General features: G+C 41.7%; 1 non-coding gene across 1 annotated transcript; it reads left to right on the top strand.

Moving 5' to 3' along the window:
* Positions 1-9,762: 9,762 nt before the first annotated feature.
* On the top strand, positions 9,763-9,837 carry Trnas-cga (transfer RNA serine (anticodon CGA)). The gene has a single exon. It is a non-coding gene; the product is annotated as a tRNA-Ser (tRNA).
* The last annotated feature ends 761 nt before the right edge of the window (positions 9,838-10,598 follow it).

Here is a 10,598-nt window from a genome sequence, read left to right as displayed (position 1 = left end):
CCTATATTCTCTCGTAACTCTGTTTTCTATTCGTTCCCCTAAAACCGCATTTCAGTGATCTATAATTATTAGGTTATAATATCCTTTTACATACTGAAATACCTGTCCAGTATTCTCATATACTTTTTCTACCTCTTCATCTTCTGCTTCTGACTTCAGAATCTGTACCTGAACTATTGCTGTTGGAGTGGGTTTGTTGTCGGATCTGATCGGAACAAGCCATTCATCGGACTGTTCAAACTAATTCACTTTCTCCCCCCCCCCCCCCCCCCCCCCCATCATACGTTGCAGTGGGCAGTAAATCCTATGCCACTTGAGCACCTCTTTTATCAGGAAATAAATTAGTCTAAATTTAGGCAAATTGCCTCGAAAGCTCGAAAGATCAAGCATACTACGAGAACTTTCACAAACGTACGGCATGATGAATCTCTCTAGTCATTATTTTACATTACCGGTAGATATTTGACTGTACTTCAACAAAATTAAAACAAGGGTGATGGACTGTACCGGTATTCAAATTAAATTAAGCGATGCTGAAGGAATGATACAAGGAAATGAAACACTGAAAAACAGGCGCGTATATGATGATGGCAGAAGTGAAGAAGGTATAAAATACGAACTGGCAACAGCAAGAAAACTCTCATGAAGAGATGGACTGTTGAGCACCTAATCTTAGTATCCAATACAAATTTAAATGTTACATTGCCTTTCCTGAAAGTATTTATGTGTAGTTTAGCTTTAGGTGAAGTGGAACGTGGAAGATAAACAATGTGAAAAAGAAGAAAATATTCGCTTTTGAAACGTGGTGCTACAAATGAAGATTAGAAGGGGAATACCGAATAACCAATGAATAGGTACTGTATCGAAATGGATAGAAAATATCATTTTAGCATAACACGACTACAAGAAAGGATACTTTGGTGGAACAGATAACAGATGGAAATGGAACGGGGCAACTTGTTGAAAGAGAGCTAGGCTTGAATGCAGTAAGCAAGTTCTAATAGATGTAGGTTGTAATAATCTGCTGAGATGAAGAATACATCGAACCAGTCATCAGACGAAAGAGCATATCAACAACATAAAACAGATGGCTAGTTACCGCTATCTTAGTGCCTCAGATGCGAGCTGTAGAAGTAGATTATGGGCGCACCATCGTTCATTTTCTGCACCAGTTCACATACAGACTGTAAACTCGGCAAAACAGGGCACCATCCCATGCGTTCTGAACTCTTGGAGTATTTACATGAAGATTAAAAAAAGTATTGATGCTTAAAGTTGCCCAAGCGTAATTTATTTCATATCTACAGTGCATAACTGGAATTCAGCATAACTGGAATTCAGCATAACTGGAATTCAGCATAACTGGAATTCAGCATAATTGGAATTAAGCGAAAATGGAACTAAGCGAAAGTGTAATGAAGCGAAAGTGGAATTAAGCGAAAGTGGAACTAAGTGAAACTGGAATTCAGCGAAACTGGAATTAAGCGAAACTGGAATCAAGCGAAACTGGAATTAAACATAACTGGAACTATATTGAAGAGGATGTGCTGCCCGTCTTATACTCTGGACCAATCGAAATTGCGAACAGAGTGTGAAAGATCAGCAGATCAAGATGGTACCCGTGGCGACCTAGAAGCAGTCTCTAACTACGGATTCACTATCGAGACCTGCGACTGTGGGCGCTATTGCCAGCGTTGATTCATCTTTAGGCCGCTGTTAAAACTTCCTGACGTAGTTTTAGAGAAACTCTTCGGTAAAAAAAAAAAGAAATTGTTCCTTAGATTTTTTGTGTCACGTACTAGCTTGCTGATGGACTGACACTCTTTTAATTACTTCTGGTAATTATTAAGATGCTCCGAGAACATGTAACTCACTGCACATATTTCGAAGAATCTGCAGTGAACGTGAAGCTTAGTACACTTCAGGCTATCCGTTGTTGCGTTTGAAATGTAGGTAACGTATCGAAGTAGCTGTTAATTGTGGAATGAGAGCTAAACAAGGCCCTTGGAGTTATGATACTCAGTCATCAGGCGTTACTGATATCCTTCGGAGAGACACCCATGACAAATCCATTCCATCAGTGCAAGATGTATGAACAGGCGAAATACCCTCAGACATCAAGAAGAACGTAATAATTCCAACACCAAAGAAAATAAGTGGTGGCAGTTGTGAATACTACCGAACTGTCAGTTTAATAAGTCATAGTTGCGAAATACTATCACTAATTATTTACAGAGGAATGGAGAAACTGGCAGAAGCAGACCTAGAGGTAGGGTTCCGGAGATGTGTTGGGACACGCGAGGCGATACTGACCCTACGACTTATCTCGGTAGATAGGTTAAGATAGGCAAACCTATATTTATAGCATTTGTAGACATCAAGAAAACTTTTGACATTGTTGACTGTAACACCCTCTTTGAAATTCTGAAGATAGCAGGAGTAAAAACTGTTTACAACTTGTACAGAAACCAGACTGCAGTTACGAGAGTCGATGGACGTCAAAGGGTAGCAGTGATTGAGAAGGGAGTGAGACAGGTATGTAACCTATCCCCTATGTTACTCAATCTGTACACTGAGCAAGTAGTAAAGAAAATCAAAGAAAAATGTGGAATTGCAATTAAAGTTAAGGGAGCAGACATAAACATTTTAAGGTTTGCCGATGACATTGCAGTTCTGTCAGAGGCAGCTACGGACCTGGAAGGGCAACTGAACAGAATGGACAGTGTATTGAAAGTAGGATATAAGATGAATATCAACAAAAGCACAAGAAAGAAAATGAAATGGAGTAGAATCAAATCAGGTGATGCTGAGGGAATTGGATTAAGAAGTGATACACTAGAAATAGGTGAGTTTTGCTATTTGGGTGATAAAATAACTGATTATTAACGAAGGATAAAAATGTAGACTGGCAATAGCGAGAAACGTATTTCTGGAAGAGAAGAATTTATTAACATCGAATATAGATTTTTAAGTGTCAGATGTCTTTTCTAGAGGTATTTGAAGCGTATGTATAAATGGAAGCGAAACGAGGGTGATAAACGATTCAGACAAGAAAGAATAGAAGCTTTTGAGATGTAATGCTACAGAAGAATGCTGAAGATTAGATGGGTAAACCATGTAATGCGGAGGTACTGAATAAAATCGGAGAGAGAAGAAATTTGTGACACAACTTGACTAAAAGGTGGGATGGGTTGATAGGAAAAATTTCTAATAATCAAGGGAACACCAGTTTAGTACTGGAGTGAAGTGTGGGTGGTGGAAATTACAGAGGGAGACCAAGATAGGAATACAGTGGGTAGTATGTAGATTTCAGTAGTTACTCGGGATAATTAGGCTTACACAGGATAGAGTAATATGAAAGGTGCATCAAACCAGTCTTCGGAGTGAAGACCACAACAACAACAAGGCAGCCCTCATATTTAAGAAACTGTTCAAGGCATCGAAACAATGTTTTGATGAACGACCAAGAGAAATGGATCGTAAGGAGACTGTCGCCTGTAGACGAATATGGGGAGGAAAATGACTGAATTCTGCATATTAAATAAATTATTGGGTGGCGATCTCAGCAAGTTGAGGGTTTATAGTAGCTTATATCGATTTTCATAAATCTCTAATAGCTTCCTACGTAGATGAGGATCAAGTAATGAAATCCAATATTTAGATTCAGCACTTTTTTAACTTAATATTTGAAAAAATTAACATATTTAACTTACACTCATTTGTTTCACAGATAAAAAATAAATGAAAAAAATTACCTGACTTCTACAGGTGGCACACGCGAGTCACAAACAAATATGTAACCTTTGCCTTATGAAAATTGAATTTTCAGCTTTCTTGTTTTTCTCACTTATCTGTCTTACTGCCGGCCGGGGTGGCCGAGCGGTTCTAGGCGCTACAGTCTGGAACCGCGCTACCGCTACGGTCGCAGGTTTGAATCCTGCCTCGGGCATGGATGTGTGTGATGTCTTAGGATAGGTTTAAGTAGTTCTAAGTGACTGATGACCTTAGAAGTTAAGTCCCATAGTGCTCAGAGCCATTTGAACCGTTTTTATCTGTCTTACTAAGTGTTGCAGGTACCCGTGGTCTAGGGGTAGCGTCTTTGATTCATAATCAAAACGTCTTCAGTCCCGGGTTCGATCCCCGCCACTGCCTAAATTTTGATAAATAATGAGCATTGGCGGCCGAAGAGTTCCGGCATAAGAAGTCAGCCTCATTCTGCCAAAGGCCTTGTCAAAGAGGGCGGAGGAGCGGATAGAGGTTCAGGACACTCTCTTGTCCTAGGGGTGGGAAATTGCCCCTAAAGGCGGAAGAATCAGCAATATCAACGACATGAGGATGCAGAAGGCAATGGAAACCACTGCATTAAAGACACGTAACGTGTATCGACAGGACATGTGGCCTGTAATTGAAGAAGTGTCATGATGATCTCTCCATTGGCAAAATATTCCGGAATAGTCTCCCATTCGGATCTCCGGGAGGGGGCTGCCAAGGGGAAGGTTACCATGAGAAAAAGATTGAATAATCAACGAAATGATAACGTTCTACGAGTCGGGGCGTGGAATGTCAGAAGCTTCAACGTGGTAGGGAAACTAGAAAATCTGAAAAGGGAAATGCAAAGGTTCAATCTAGAAATAGTAGGGGTCAGTGAAGTGAAGTGGAAGGAAGACAAGGATTTCTGGTCAGATGAGTATCGGGTAATATCAACAGCAGCAGAAAATGGTATAACAGGTGTAGGATTCGTTATGAATAGGAAGGTAGGGCAGAGAGTGTGTTACTGTGAACAGTTCAGTGACCGGGTTGTTCTAATCAGAATCGACAGCAGACCATCACCGACAACGATAGTTCAGGTATACATGCCGACGTCGCAAGCTGAAGATGAACAGATAGAGAAAGTGTATGAGGATATTGAAAGGGTAATGCAGTATGTAAAGTGGGACTGGAATGCAGTTGTAGGGGAAGGAGTAGAAGAAAAGGTTACAGGAGAATATGGGCTTGGGACAAGGAATGAAAGAGGAGAAAGACTAATTGAGTTCTGTAACAAGTTTCAGCTAGTAATAGCGAATACCATGTTCAAGAATCACAAGAGGAGGAGGTATACTTGGAAAAGGCCGGGAGATACGGGAAGATTTCAATTAGGTTACATCATGGTCAGACAGAGGTTCCGAAATCAGATACTGGATTGTAAGGCGTACCCAGGAGCAGATATAGACTCAGATCACAATATAGTAGTGATGAAGAGTAGGCTGATGTTCAAGACATTAGTCAGGAAGAATCAATACGCAAAGAAGTGGGATACGGAAGTACTAAGGAATGACGAGATACGTTTGATGTTCTCTAACGCTATAGATACAGCAATAAGGAATAGCGCAGTAGGCAGTACAGTTGAAGAGGAATGGACATCAGTAAAAAGGGCCATCACAGAAGTTGGGAAGGAAAACATAGGTACAAAGAAGGTAGCTGCGAAGAAACCATGGGTAACAGAAGAAATACTTCAGTTGATTGATGAAAGGAGGAAGTACAAACATGTTCCGGGAAAATCAGGAATACAGAAATACAAGTCGCTGAGGATTGAAATAAATAGGAAGTGCAGGGAAGCTAATACGAAATGGCTGCAGGGAAAATGGCTGCATCGAAAAAGATATGATTGTCGGAAGGACAGACTCAGCATACAGGAAAGTCAAAACAACCTTTGGTGACATTAAAAGCAACGGTGGTAACATTAAGAGTGCAACGGGAATTCCACTGTTAAATGCAGAGGAAAGAGCAGATAGGTGGAAAGAATACATTGAAAGCCTCTATGAGGGTGAAGATTTGTCTGATGTGATAGAAGAAGAAACAGGTGTCGATTTAGAAGAGATAGGGGATCCAGTATTAGAATCGGAATTTAAAAGAGGTTTGGGGGACTTACGGTAAAATAAGGCAGAAGGGATAGATAACATTCCATCAGAATTTCTAAAATCATTGGGGGAAGTGGCAACAAAACGACTATTCACGTTGGTGTGTAGAATATATGGGTCTGGCGATATACCATCTGACTTTCGGAAAAGCATCATCCACACAATTCCGAAGACGGCAAGAGCTGACAAGTGCGAGAATTATCGCACAATCAGCTTAACAGCTCATGCATCGAAGCTGCTTACAAGAATAATATACAGAAGAATGGAAAAAAGAAAATTGAGAATGCGCTAGGTGACGATCAGTTTGGCTTTAGGAAAAGTAAAGGGACGAGAGAGGCAATTCTGACGTTACGGGTAATAATGAAAGCTAGGCTAAAGAAAAATCAAGACACTTTCATAGGATTTGTCGACCTGGAAAAAGCGTTCGACAATATAAAATGGTGCAAGCTGTTCGAGATTCTGAAAAAAGTAGGGGTAAGCTATAGGGAGAGACGGGTCATATACAATATTTACAACAACCAAGAGGGAATAAGAAGAGTGGACGATCAAGAACGAAGTGCTCGTATGAAGAAGGGTGTAAGTCAAGGCTGTAGCCTTTCGCCCCTTCTCTTCAATCTGTACGTCGAGGAAGCAATGATGGTAATAAAAGAAAGGTACAGGAGTGGAATTAAAAGGTGAAAGGATATCAATGATACGATTCGCTGATGACATTGCTATCGTGAGTGAAAATGAAGAAGAATTAAATGATCTGCTGAACGGAATGAACAGTCTAATGAGTACACAGTATGGTTTGAGAGTAAATCGGAGAAAGACGAAGGTAATGAGAAGTAGTAGAAATGAGAACAGCGAGAAACTTGACATCAGGATTGATGGTCACGAAGTCAATGAAGTTGATGAATTCTGCTACCTAGGCAGTAAAATAACCAATGACGGACGGGGCAAGGAGGACATCAAAAGCAGACTCGCTATGGCAAAAAAGGCATTTCTGGCCAAGAGAAGTCTACTAATATCAAATACCGGCCTTAATTTGAGGATGAAATTTCTGAGGATGTACGTCTGGAGTACAGCGTTGTATGGTAGTGTAACATGGACTGTGGGAAAACCGGAACAGAAGAGAGTCGAGGCATTTGAGATGTGGTGCTATAGACGAATGTTGAAAATTAGGTGGACTGATAAGGTAAGGAATGAGGAGGTTCTACGCAGAATCGGAGAGGAAAGGAATATGTGGAAAACACTGATAAGGAGAAGGGACAGGATGATAGGACATCTGCTAAGACATGAGCGAATGACTTCCATGGTACTAGAGGGAGCTGTAGAGGGCAAAAACTGTAGAGAAAGACAGAGATTGGAATACGTCAAGCAAATAATTGAGGACGTAGGTTGCAAGTGCTACTCTGAGATGAAGAGGTTAGCAAAGGAAAGGAATTCGTGATTCGTGGCGGGCCGTATCAAACCAGTCAGTAGAGTGATGAGAAAAAGAAAAAGTTTTGCAGTTACAGAAAGAGCTGGAATACTATCACCATAATGATTTGGAAGTGAAAAGTAATTTTTTAAAGTGTTCGTCTGGACCACAGTATTGAGTGGAAGCGAAAGATGTAGTATCCGAAACCTGCGGGTTGGGGGGGGGGGGGGGTGGACTGCAAGCTCATCAAGTGTGGTACTACTGAAGAATGTTCAAAAGTTAAAAAATAAGTGGATATATTGAAAGGCAGCCGCTTTGTCTCGAGCTCCTTTCGTACACCGCTCACCCACTCTGTGCATAAAGTCACTCATCAGGTCACAGGCTATTGGTTAAAAGTCGTCCCTGTTAGAGAGGTACAGCCATTCCAAACAGTAGGGAGCTGGTATCTCTCGCAGCAACTCCAGGGCTCTTACCGGTACCAGCCAGAGCACTGCGCGTACAGTTCAGTTGGTTGCCTCACACAGTTTGAAGCACACTTCCATCTTCTCTCGCGGCCTGGATAGCAGATTAGAGCAGAAGTATCTCAGATCCTTGTCCCGTGTATTTTATATGGCCGAATTCGGCCAGTAAAAGTAACTCTCAACAAAGTGGTTCCCGTTGAGCTCTGCACGTAGTCTTTCCGTGCATTAGACTTTGTTCTCGTTTTCATTTGCTTCAGAACAAGTGGTGATCGGTACCGCCTCTGACTTAACCATCAGTAAAGATGAGTGAGTTGCAGATTTTGCAGATTCTCTTACACTCAATGATAGTTCTAAACAGTATGCAAAATTATTTTTAACTAATTTTGTGCCACGATGTTCGGAAAGGGCGTTAAATTTCCTAATTCAGTTTTTGTCATCAGCCGTAATGATTTACTTTGTATATTAGAGGTTTTAACGTAATATACTGAATTATTCATACATTAGGAGTTCTGCTTCTCTTTGATCACAAATTCTACCAGCCTTACCTTAACTTCGTGTTTGAATACCAGATATCTGTTTCAATCAAAACATGATCCATTCACTTCTATTGCAGTTTGCTCAACTGTACTCATATTTGCAGTGTTTGCGTTGATTTTGCGTAATACATTATCAGCAATTCAGGTGATGCAGTCCTTGGAGTTATACGGCGGCGGAAATGGTGTCATCGTAAATTATTGCCTTCACCACAGACGCTGTCTGTTTCCAGGTTACGGGGAGTGTGAGCACAGATGACAAAAATATTTGTCCAGCACAAATCGAGCTTATAAGGCGTGATGTTAATACACATGGAGGGCGTGTAGTAGAATGTTTGTCGTTGATTTCTAGTTCATTACTCATTTGCGTTACTTTCCAGTATCCCCAGCGTTCGCCGACCACCCCCCGCCGCCTCCCCCCGCCACACTTTCTCGTGCCATTCAACTGCGAGGTCAGATTACCACAGATCTACTGTCTAGTGTTATATTTCAGGGCAGAAACTGGGGTCATAATCTTCTATGAAAACTCAGGCACAGTTTAAAAATGAGTGGCAGGCTTACAAAAATGGTTGAAATGGCTCTGAGCACTATGCGACTTAACATCTGAGGTCATCAGTCCCCTAGAACTTAGAACAACTAAAACCTAACTAACCTAAGGACATCACACACGTCCATGCCCGAGGCAGGATTCGAACCTGCGGCCGTAGCGGTCGCGCAGTTCTAGACTGAAGCGCCTAGAACCGCTCGGCCACACTGGCCGTCGCAGGTTTACAACATAAAATATGAAATGGGGGATTACTGAACGAAATGGGCGATAAAAGTAGCCTACGCAAGACACTTATCAGAAGAAGGGACAGATCAGTGTTACATCTACTGCGCCATACAGTAACAGTTAACCTAGGTTTGGAAGGAGTGTTAGAGGGAGAAATTTAGTAGGGGCAGAGGAAAACTACAATATACAGAACTACAAGTAGTTATACAGGATGTTTGGTGTGACATTTACGTAGATATGGAAAGATTGGCAGAAGATAGGAAAAAGATGCAGACCAGAAAAAGAAATAGTTTTAAAAAATATTTACAGTTTTTACTCTTTACCAGTGTATAAACACTAGATATACTGAAACTTCCTGGCAGATTAAAACTGTGTGCCCCACCAAGACTCGAACTCGGGAACTTTGCCTTTCGCGGGCAAGTGCTCTACCAACTGAGCTACCGAAGCACGACTCACGTCCGGTACTCACAGCTTTACTTCTGCCAGTATCTCGTCTCCTACCTTCCAAACTTTACAGAAGCTCTCCTGCGAACCTTGCAGAACTAGCACTCCTGAAAGAAAGGATATTGCGGAGACATGGCTTAGCCACAGCCTGGGGGATGTTCTGCAAGGTTCGCAGGAGAGCTCCTGTAAAGTTTGGAAGGTAGGAGACGAGATACTGGCAGAAGTAAAGCTGTGAGTACCGGACCTGAGTCGTGCTTCGGTAGCTCAGTTGGTAGAGCACTTGCCCGCGAAAGGCAAAGGTCCCGAGTTCGAGTCTCGGTCGAACACACAGTTTTAATCTGCCAGGAAGTTTCATATCAGCGCACACTCCGCTGCAGAGTGAAAATTTCATTCTGGACTAGATATACTCTTCCACTCATCTCAGCCTCTCATAACATGCAACCTGTCAGTGAATTTTTTTTTCTATTTTTGTATGTCTGTGTCCATAGTGAGATTCTAGTTTGCTGTCTCTTCCTTTGTATCCCCTATCTCGTTGTAATATCCTTCACTACTTTCACTGCGTAGTGAGAACGGAAGATTTTTCGCAGTTGAAGTTAGTTGGAAATCGAGGAGTGCGTAATATTTACCAGGAGATTTTAATGTACGTTATCTACAGTCAACGGGTGTTAGCCATTCGTCACTAAGCTTTTGAGCTATAATTACAGTTGTGCTCTGTAGACCTTAGTTCCACAGTTGTCACAGAGGTGCAAGTAATATGGGCTCGGCACTGACATCCAGCGGTATCGGAATAGAAGCACATACCTTATCGTTTCTGATAATTTTATCTCATATTCTGGTGGGAGCCACATCGACCCTCTTAAAGATAGTCCTGCTGCGGGCGTCTCAGTCCAATGATGTCTGCACGTAGCAGGCCCTAACCCGTTACACCACTTTCCTGTTATTCTGCCCTTTGATCAACGAGCACAGCCTTGATAGTGCAAGGGGATTAAAGCGTCCTCGAAACATCGCCCTTTACTGCCTAATGAAACTGTAACGCTATGAAGGCGGTACGCTAGAAAGTCTTATTGGTATAAAGTGTGCTACAAGTTC

This window comes from Schistocerca cancellata, chromosome 2, assembly GCF_023864275.1.
Source record: "Schistocerca cancellata isolate TAMUIC-IGC-003103 chromosome 2, iqSchCanc2.1, whole genome shotgun sequence".
In the NCBI taxonomy this organism is placed as follows: domain Eukaryota; kingdom Metazoa; phylum Arthropoda; class Insecta; order Orthoptera; family Acrididae; genus Schistocerca; species Schistocerca cancellata.
This window is presented reverse-complemented; position numbering and strand designations above follow the sequence as displayed.